Raw genomic sequence first — 11,645 nt, forward strand, 5'->3', positions numbered from 1 at the left:
TAACTTCGCAAACAATTGCGAGGTAAAACATGTTCCTCAATCGCTTATTAATCGCCTGGGTTTACTGTACGCACGGAAATAGTCTTTCAAATGCCGTATCACTTCTTCGGCTTTAGTGGCTTTGCACGAATACAATTTTATAAATTTGGTAAAACCATCCACTACGGACAAAATGTATCGATGTCCTTTTCCTGTTTTTTCCAACGGACCATAATGATCTACATGTATTGTTTGAAACGGTAATTTCCCCTTAGGGATACTATGCAAATGTTCTTCCATTTTACCGGAAACCGGAGAGAACTCGATACACTTCAAACAATTGGATATATAATCGCGGACCTTCTCCCTCAACTTAGGAAACCAATAAACTTTTGTAATGTTATCGACAACTTTATCAATTCCAAGATGACCTAAATCATCATGGCATGTACGAATCACGTTTGACTCCATACATTCGGGAACATAAAACAACAATTTTTTGTTCTTAGATTTACGATAGACCAAGCCATCTCTTAATTCATAAAATTTATCCTCGGCATTCTCTAATTTATCTCGGAGTACACGAATTCCTTTGTCTTTATCCTGTCGAATCGACAGCGTCTGCTCGAAAGTATTCGATTCCAAAACTAATATACTATTGCAACGGCTCAATGCGTCAACGTGAGACATACGGTTGCCGGGACGATGCAAAATTTTATAATCATAATCCTGCAGGAACATTGCCCATCTAGAAATACGCGGATTTACAGTTTGTTTGCTCAAGGTGAGGCGAAAGCTATCGCAATCGGTAACAATGGTAAATGGAATTCCAGACAAATAAATATGGAATCTTTTGATTGCGTACACCGCGGCCAAACATTCTAGCTCAAAGCTATGATATCGCGCCTCTACCACTGTAGTTCTATGGCTAAAATATGACACTGGTCGCATAGTGCCATCATTTTGTTTTTGCAACAGAATTGCGCCGAATCCGCTCGCACTGGCGTCACAGTGTAATTCCGTCAATAATTTTGGCGAATAAATTGCAAGAATCGGCTGCGACGACAACATTTCTTTTAACAACTCAAACACGCGATTCTCTTCCGGACCAAATTGAAAAATCCCGTTCCTCTTAATTAAATCATAAAGTGGTTTCGCGATAATCGAAAAACCTTTTATAAATCGTCGGAAGTAACTAGCAAGGCATACAAATCTATGGGCTTCTTTGGTATTGCGCGGCACCGGAAAATGACGGACTCTACATTCGCAACGCTGGGTCGAATGCCACTCTCATCAATCAAATATCCCAGATAAACAATTTCGCGATACAAAAACGAACATTTATCCAATCGAAAATGCAACTTATATTGTCGAGCTAAATTGAAAACTTCACTAAGAATTTCCAAATGCTCGTCAACACTCTCGGTTGCAATTAATATGTCGTCAAGATATACCAATATTTTATTCATGCAAGTTAAATCACGAAAAATATCGTTCACATATCGCTGAAAAATCCGCGGAGCATTTGTTAATCCAAAGGGCATTTTCAAAAATTCAAATTGGCCTAAGGGCGTCACAAAGGAAGTGTACTTTACGGACCCGTCGGCAACCCTCACGTGATGAAATCCGTTACGTAAATCAAGGTTAGAAAAATACGATTTTCCGCGCAATCGATCCAAGTGATCATCGATTAGAGGAGTCGGAAAATTATCTCTAACGATTATTTTATTCAATTCGCGGTAGTCAACGCATAACCGCAGTTCGCCGTTTTTTTCCGCACAAGTACGATAGGTGAAGCATAGGGCGAATTATTTGGTCTTATTATCCGCTCCTGAGACAATTTGTCCAATATCTGACTCAATTTCTCCTTGTCTGCAAATGAAAGTCTCCTCGGCCTGAAACTAATAGGTCGATCATGCGTCAAATTAATTTCCATCTCGATCTCCTTTGGAGGACTTAAGACTTCTTTTTCTGCAACATATTCATTATTATACAATTGTTCTACACGCTTTATCGTCTTAAAATCTAAATGCGGATCAATGCTCAACGTTTCGGTAACAGACGACGGATGATCGACATAAGAAAAATCTGTTTCGAAAAATCGGCGCTATCAATAGTTTGCAAATCGGTTCTCGTAATACTAAATTTCTCTCCCAATGATATTTTAATCCACGGTGACGAGATAAAATCCCTCCCGAGTAAAACAGCGCAAGTTATTGCATCATCCGACACTACAAAAAAGTTAATTTTTAATTCAATATCATTTATCTCGACAACCTTCTCGAAAACTCCGAGAATCTCTAATTTAGTTAATACCATAAAAAGATTGATCTACTGTCATTGCAGCACGAACGTGCATAGGAACAAAACTACTTTTTATCAAGCTTATCGGAGACCCCGAATCGATCATTGCCAAGAGAGAATATTTACACCTATTATCCGATTCATCCGCGATCTGATACGAAAGGGATACCAAATATGGGGCGCTCAATGAAGTCTGGATCACGCTCGTTGTGTTATCCATCCCTGGCTTTGGCTTCGGACAATCCTTAATGCGATGCTCCGAGTTGCCACATCGGAAACACGAGCCACTCTCGCGCTTCCGCTCCTGCTTGCATTCCCTGGAAAGGTGTCCGGCTGCTCCACAATTGTAACATCGGACGTTCCGCGTGATAGAAGTCCCCTCACTTGGCGGTTCCGATGACGTCACAGGTCGCTGTCCCTTCGATGATCGCTCCACACCGATCTTTGGCTCGTTGTCCAGCGACAGCTTTCTGAAGGTGTCCAACAAATCCGCCGCAGACGCAAAACGCAGCATCCGCGCCTGGTTCCGCATTCGAGCATCTGGCACTCCGTCAATTAAACAATCGATCAGCTCCTCCTTCTCAATGGATGCTTTATTCGCGAGAACCACCTTCTCGTGATAATACTCCGAAAATGCCTCACTGCTTCGCCACTTGCGCTTTTCGAAATCTCTTCTCAATATCAATCTGCTAGGGCGATTATCGAAAATACGAGACATTTCAAAAAGTAACTCGACAGCACTCAATTGCAAGTGTTCCGGCTTCGAGTGAAACCAACTCAATGCTTTGTCCTTCAGACGCAAACTAATTAATATCTTGGTTGAATTTTTATCAAGTCGATAGGTCGCGCGCAAGAGTTCAACCTGTCTTTTCCAAAATATCCTAATCACTAAAAATAGCTTAATCACTAAAATATCTTTACCATTAAAAAAATTATTAAAAACCAAGGATAGGAAAGTTACTTTTTAAAAATAACTAGTTACCGTTACTCGTTACAGAGTAAAAAAAGTAACTAGTTACCGTTACTCGTTACCGAATAAAAAAAGTAACTAGTTACCGTTACCGTTATTTAAAAAATAACGATTCGTTCCTCTTTCCGTTACTTTTAATGCTAAATCGAGATAAGACTAAATAAAAAATAAATTTATTCTTAAAATGCAACTACAAGGATTATTTTGATTATAGAATTGTTTGGATTAAGATATAGGATTATCTAACTCACAAAATTATGTTAATTTTATCGATATTTTTTATTAACCTTTAATAAAAGTTGATATTCCATTAGATCATCATTTAGGCGACCTCTAAATGGTGACAATACAGAATTACCGATACGAAATAATCTTTCAACTGATACACTGTTTGGTAAAGCCGTATTAAACTTAATAAATAACTTTTTTAATGTCGGAAAATCTTGTAATAATTTAACATCAGATCTTTTTGATTTTAAAAATCGTTGCAGTTCTTCTTCTGACTCCGGAGTTGTTGATTGCCGATAAAAAATAAAAAAATCGTCGTAATCGTCATTATTTAAATTTGGAGAATTTTCACTTGAGCGAATGCCTAACAAATCTTCTAAATAGCTTTCAGCTACTTTTTTTTTCTCCACTTAACCAGTTTGTTTTAAATTTAGGATGTAGACAACTTGCGATTATTAATTCCTTCTTTTCGAATATTGTACAAAATCTAAAATTTAAAATAACATATAGATACTAAAATTTTTATATTTTTATTGTTTTTTATACAATGTAAATTGTAAATACTGTATGTATTTTTTTAGTCTTTAATTTATAAATAGATTAACAAATTTGATTTACCTTTGATTTAAACCTTCCTGAATGGCTGTAACTAATGGCTGGTAATCCGTCAACTTATTTGTAATACTAATACTTTCTAGTTTTTCTTGTAAGCTGTTCAAAACAGGTAACAAATATCCCATACACATCCCCACTTCGCTTTGTAAGATGTCCAATGCCTTTGCCAAAGGTTCCATTACCTAAGAATCCAAGAAAATATGAAGAAATGCATTTTTTTTATCGTTTATACATACAATTTATATGTTTCAATTTTGTTATATTATATATGTGCATGTAATTTACCTGACAATACTCATCTAAAAATTTTATTTCGTCATTTGTCAATCTCTGTAAGTTACAATAATCCAAACATTGGTTTATTTTCTCTGAGCTGTCTTTCAAAAGAGTGACTAGTTGATATGCGGAATCAAAAGTTGAATTCCATCTATTATAACAACAAATAAATAAATAAGTTTTGTTTTTATATAATACATAATGCGTATGTGTGAGAATAATATATGTATATTCAAAAAAATATTAAGATATTTATTAAATTAAAATAAATATAGATAAATGAAAAATAGTAATAAAATATCTTTTTCCCTAGTAACAACGGGGGTTTTTAAATAAACGCCACAAATTTCTTTTATTTTATCTGCCACTTGCGTGGACTGATTTTGTTTATTCCATAATTTAAATAATTTTGCAAATGTTAGCCTGTATTTTTTTTTATATAAAGCATTATTATTCAAAGCTTTTTCAGAATCTTTGGCTGCAATAAGATTAAGCGTGTGACTAACACACCTATGGTGTGGCGGAACAGTAATGAAATCTTCTGCGTCTAAATCTTTTATTTCATCCGTGATTAATAAGTCATTTAAATTATGGAATTCCATGTTAGTCTCCTCATCATTTTCTTCTTTTTCAAATTCTCTAACAAATTTAAAGAATTTTATTTACAAAAAATTGTATTTATAAAAAAATTTAATGCGCTTTTAAATATAATTATGTATATAAAAATTATATATATATATACATACACATATATATATATATATATACACACACATATATGTATAATCATATACAAGAAAAAAATTGTATATAATATTATAAAATGTTAATTTACCGAAATGCTTTGACAAAATTTGTACCATTATCTGTTGTTGTACAACATACTTTATTTTAAATATGTTTTTTATTTTTTATATATCGCTAGTAAATTAATCAACAGGGTAGTTAAATTAATCGACCACACTAGCCAATGAATTTGTCTAAGTTATGACTTTATTGACCATATGGTTGTGGTCTTTATAAAGTATAACTTGAAATTATTAATTACAAATTTATACATACTTTATTTTGTATGTGGTATTCAAAAAATATGGAATTAATTGCTTTTGCTAAAACATCAAAAGTGTGTTTTCCTTTAATTCTACGGCAAGCCAGTGCGGCTGATTCCCTTTCTAAAGTTATTTAATTAATCCAATGAACCGTTATTCCTAAATAACTTCTATAAAAAATTCAAAGATTTTAATTGAATTATAATAAATATTAAAGAATAAAAATATACATTCATAAAAAATAAAATGCATTAATAAATTAATATATAATTAATATAAATAAATTAATGTAAAAATTAACTAAAATATATATAATTATGTAAATATTAAATAAAATATATAATCATAATTATATCTAAGCGAACTTTTTGCTTTGATCCATAAGTCTGCTGTAGTTGAGATAACTTCTATTTAATTGGTTTTCAAGAGTAGTTTTCATGTCACAATATGATTGACTAAGTTTTTCTCTTAACGTTTTTTGCACATTATTCGAATTGATGAAGGCAGTCCTATTTTAATTAATCAATAAATGCAGGACTCTCTACAACTGAGAGGGGCTGATCATTTTCTAGTTTAATTAGTAACTTGGACAATTTGTATAATCAGACCCTCATACTGATTTTGCTGCAGAAATGTAATTTTACAGACCCCAAACAGTCACTATCGGATCTTACCAAAATGTTAACTATAATGCAGAACGGGTTCGATTATTTGAAAACTGATCATCAAAGCTTAAAATATTCTGAAACTTTGAATGCACTTATTAAACCACAATCGATCAATATTTTTGCATAGTTAGATTCTCGTTTAGCTGGAGAAAAACGCGAAGCTATCATATCAAATACAGAGATTCAAGTTATAAGTATAAAAATGGTCTTGAAAAAATTTTTCGAACTACCAAATATTTTATCTACAATTTTAGTATCTATTCGAGAATGTAAGCAATCGTGAAGCAATAGTTTCAAATCTTCAAAGTGAATTGTGGAAGAATATTGAGTTGAAATTTGAGGGAAAATCGAATCGACGAAGCGAGCTCCCGATCTGCACCTTGAAAGGTGGTACTCATGGTGGAAAGATAAAAGGTGAAGTATTCCGGTGGATGCGCAGTCGTCCGAAAGTAGTGGGAAGTGATCCAATTAGATTTCACCCATTCGGCAAAATCATATGATTGATACTGCCATATGTATATTGCTGGCAATGTGCATTAAATATTAAGTGTTGGAGTGTGATATTAAAGTGTTATTTTGGACATCAACATCATGCCGAATTGTTTCGTAAAAAATTGCAAAACTCGGACGTCTTATGTCTTCAATAAGAAAGTAATGTTTTATACATTTCCCCAAGATCCGGATTTGTGATCGAAATGATTGAAAGCTTGTCAGAAAGATAAAGAATACAAGAATAAAAATGGTAATTAAATTATGTTTTTAACATACATCGCTCATAACCTAAATTTTTTAATACAATAATTTTTATTGTAATTGTATCCAGAAAGAATATGCGAGATACATTTTAAATCAAACTGCATCGAGGAACAAATACATATTAAAATACATATTAAAATATACACATAAAAAATACATATTAAAATATACACTATAATTAAAATAATTATAAATATGTTTTTTTTTTATTTTTTTATTTTTTATATATCGCTAGTAAATTAATCAACAGGGTAGTTAAATTAATCGACCACACTAGCCAATGAATTTGTCTAAGTTATGACTTTATCGACCATATGGTTGTGATCTTTATAAAGTATAACTTGAAATTATTAATTACAAATTTTTTCTTAAGTGAGAAAAATATTGGTCCGAAAGTCGCTGAATCGGGAATCGAACCCGAGTCTTTCGCTTTCCGGGCGACTGCTCTTACCTCTAAGCTATTCAGACCCTTCGAAACAATACTTCTCTCTTTTTGCTTTTATATAGTTATTTGTAAATAACGCCTTGTATATCCGCCGACGTATACTAAACAGTTGGAAAATCATCTATACGGGTAGGCTCCATGATTAGGTCCAGGAGCAAATTTAAATATGTTTTTTATTTTTTATATATCGCTAGTAAATTAATCAACAGGGTAGTTAAATTAATCGACCACACTAGCCAATGAATTTGTCTAACAAGGGGAGGTCGCGGTTGACTCTTCACCGATTTTGATCTCCTTTGGTATGGTGAATCTACATCGAAAAAAAGTTGCTCCGTGTTCGAGCTTTTCGTCCAATGCGCCTTGTAAAAAAAATTTTTTTTTTCCCGAAGTTTAGAGTAATTGTCAGGTTCGTTACGAGGCCTAAAGAAAGACACACTTTCGATCGGTGCCGCTAGTGCAGCGGCAGAGCACAAGAATAGTAATCTGGGATCCCAGGTTCAGAACTTTGGGCTGTCATAATTTTTTTTTTTTTTTTTTTTTTTATTAATAATATGTATTATTTATTATGATAAATAAATATTCGGCATATTTTTATCGTTAGTTATGCATATATCTCTTTATATATTTAAAATTAATAAAATGATCGTAATATAAATAAAATATTTTTATAGAGAAATATTTTTAGAAATATTTTTATTTTTTAAAGATTTATACATTTTTTCAAATTTTCTTTAATCTAATAATGTTAGAATACACACTTTTCATAGCTTTACAAAATTCGGATTTTCTACCTGCTGTGAACCGCTGGATAAAACTGCTGGTTGTGAAAGTGTAAGGAACGTTGGAGGGAGAGGAGAGAGTCGTCTGATCCTGTCTACTAATAAGGGTTCTAGAAGGTCGGTTAGAAAATATCTTACTTATATATTTATGACATATTTATTACATATTGAAGCAAAAAATAATAATGAGTAATAAATTAAATTTTGTAAAGCTATGAAAAGTGTGTATTCTAACATTATTAGATTAAAGAAAATTTGAAAAAATGTATAAATCTTTAAAAAGTAAAAATATTTCTAAAAATATTTTATTTATATTACGATCATTTTATTAATTTTAAATATATAAAGAGATATATGCATAACTAACGATAAAAATATGCCGAATATTTATTTATCATAATAAATAATACGTTATTAAAAAAAAAAAAAAAAAAAGTTATGACAGCCCAAAGTTCTGAACCTGGGATCCCGGGATTACTATTCTTGTGCTCTGCCGCTGCACTAGCGGCACCGATCGAAAGTGTGTCTTTCTTTAGGCCTCGTAACGAACCTGACAATTTCTCTAAACTTCGGGAAAAAAAAATTTTTTTTTACAAGGCGCATTGGACGAAAAACTCGAACACGGAGCAACTTTTTTTCGATGTAGATTCACCATACCAAAGGAGATCAAAATCGGTGAAGAGTCAACCGCGACCTCCCCTTGTAAGTTATGACTTTATCGACCATATGGTTGTGGTCTTTATAAAGTATAACTTGAAATTATTAATTACAAATTTTTTCTTAAGTGAGAAAAATATTGGTCCGAATTATTTTAATATTTTACAAATATTTATCAAAAATATTTTATAAATGTTTTTGGAGTCTTAGATTCAATAGATCATAAATATTTATCATAAATATCAGAAAAATATGTATCATAAATATTATGGTAGATATTATAATATATATTTAATAAATCATTATGCTAGAGAGACTTTTAAAAATATTTATATTTTCTTTAATAAATATATATATATAATTTTTTTTATGAAAAATTAGGTAAATTAAAAATAAAATTGAATATAAAAAAGCTTTGTAGAAAATTTTTTTATTATATAAAAAATAGATTTTGAATAACTTTTATAAATACATTAAACTAAGATTATATCCAAATTATCAAAATAGAATGCCTTTTAACCTAAATATTGTTTTTATTAGTATAAGTAGCATCGTAGCCACTCGTCGATCGTTTCACGTATGCTATAAGTTTTCTTCTTCATCAGAGGATCTTTTTCAAATTCTTGTCTCAAATTTGGGTTTTTATAACCACATTTACTGAAACAAATAATTTTTAATTATTTATCTTACATTTTAACAAATACATTATAACATAAATTAAATAAATTTTTTTAAGTACAAAAATTTTGTATTTTTTACTACTTACTTTAATTTATTTTTCAGTCGAGATGCCGAATTGTTTAGCCAAGAAGCTATAGCTACTTTTATATTGTCTTCTGTTGCTGAAGGTATATGCATTTATACAGCTTCTGTAAAAATAATACATATATGTATGTATTAACGTGAGTCTCTGTAAAAGTGAAAGATTTGTTTTCCAATAGTGTTTTATTTATTACGTAGCTGAAAAGACACAAGTATCGAAACGTTTTACGTTTATATGTAAGCATTGTTGACAAAGGATAAACATCAATAAATTTTCTTGATGAATTATTCCACTATTATGTTACTGCTCGCATAGGCCTTCCACAGATTATTGTTACATACAGTTTTAATATATTTACATTTGATAAAATAAGAAATGTATACTTATGCTACAAATATTGTGATGTAGGCTGCGATCAAGACTGCACTATGAATGCTTTGAAACATCATCTATTTTTGTTCTATATTCCATGAAAATATTAAGATAGAATGATATTTTGTGAAGCATTCGTAGCACAGTCTTGACTGCGCAGCTATATATGTATATATTACTTATCGATATGTTGGATTGGAATTGTTTTCCTTTTCCTTTTTCTTATCTTTTCTTTTTTTTCAATTTCCTTGTGTCTTTAATTTTTGTGATATTTTGTGTTTTTCTGCGAACATAAGATATAAATATAATTAATAATTCTCATAATTTTTAATTCAATATTGTTGCAATAATTTGGAGCTCTACGGAGCTCAAAATCATAACGCACGTTTACTGAATTTTATATAGAATATCATTTTATATAGAATGTCGAAACAAGTAAAATTATTTATATTAATGTTTAAAAAAAATTACAAAAGTGTATAATAATAAGTAATATATCTTACCTCTTAAAAAAATCCAATTACCACAAAAATATATGATAGCGAGTATTGCAACCTAAGTATGCTCACCTAACCTAACCTAAAAAAGTATGTATTAAAAAATATAACATACCTTCAGCTGAAGCACTCCGAAAAAACTAAAGTATTTTGATTTTACATGGGATTTGTATGGGACTCCACAAATAAAACCAAAAATCCTTGTAGAGAGCAAAAATCGATGTTTAGCCGAAGATAAAACGACACTTTTCAAAGGCACGTTATAGAACTCTAAGAGCCAATTTCACCAACGTTGGTTAACTTTAATCTTCGGTTAAACTATATCTTTGTCTCTTTTCAGATACGTTCTTAAAAAGAGACAAAGATATAGTTTAACCGAAGGTTAAAGTTAATCGACGTTGGTGAAATTGGCCCTAAGGCACGTTTACAAAAGAACTTTCTCTTGCTTGATGAAACATACAACAGATACAGTCGGATATTAATTTGCACTTCATGAAACAGATGGCGTTTCCAGCAAATAGTTAAAAAATATTTACAAAATAATTACCACAAATATTTATTTTTACTTACCATAAATATTATATAAAATATTTTATCTATATTTTAATAATATGTCAAATAAAGATTTTTATAAAATATGTATAAAATATTTATATATAATATTTTTAAAAAATATATATTCATAAATATTTATGAATATTTATCATAAATATTGTGTGCTGTCTGGGTAATTATATAAAAAAATGAATGAATAATTATTTTATTAATTATATATTAATTAATAATTATTTATATATTTTATTTATATATTCTATTTATTTATTTATATTCTATCATATATTATTTAAATTATTATTGAATAAACATAGGAAATATATAAGTAATCTGTTCGAAATGAGTTCAAAAAGAATTCAATATTCAAATTCATTATGAATTCACATAATTTAGTCAAAATGAGTTCAAAAAGGATTCAATATTCAAATTCGTTATGAATTCACATAATTTAGTCAAAATGAATTCCTAGAGAATACGTATTCAGTAATCGTTAGTTCCTTTATTTACCGCTATGCGACGCACGATGCGCTATCTATCTCGTATTTAAGATTTGTTATGAGAATTATATAAAGCTTACAAAAAGTGGCTATGAAGATTAAAGTAGTCAGATATCCAAATATTACTGATGTAGACAGAATGAATTTACACAGTTTCTACGTATTTTTTCTTATCTCTATTGAATGTCTGCAATATTTCTGCAGTCTTATGCGATGCAGTATTGATATATCTTTA

The 11,645-nt window shown here is 30.5% G+C and overlaps 1 pseudogene; it reads right to left on the reverse strand.

Moving 5' to 3' along the window:
• Positions 1-3,519: 3,519 nt before the first annotated feature.
• On the reverse strand, positions 3,520-5,860 carry LOC145937937 (uncharacterized; annotated as a pseudogene).
• Positions 5,861-11,645: the final 5,785 nt, after the last annotated feature.

The sequence above is a fragment of the Prenolepis imparis genome, unplaced genomic scaffold, assembly GCF_030444845.1.
Source record: "Prenolepis imparis isolate NDT839.2.m4 unplaced genomic scaffold, iyPreImpa1.0 SCAF_6, whole genome shotgun sequence".
Lineage (NCBI taxonomy): Eukaryota > Metazoa > Arthropoda > Insecta > Hymenoptera > Formicidae > Prenolepis > Prenolepis imparis.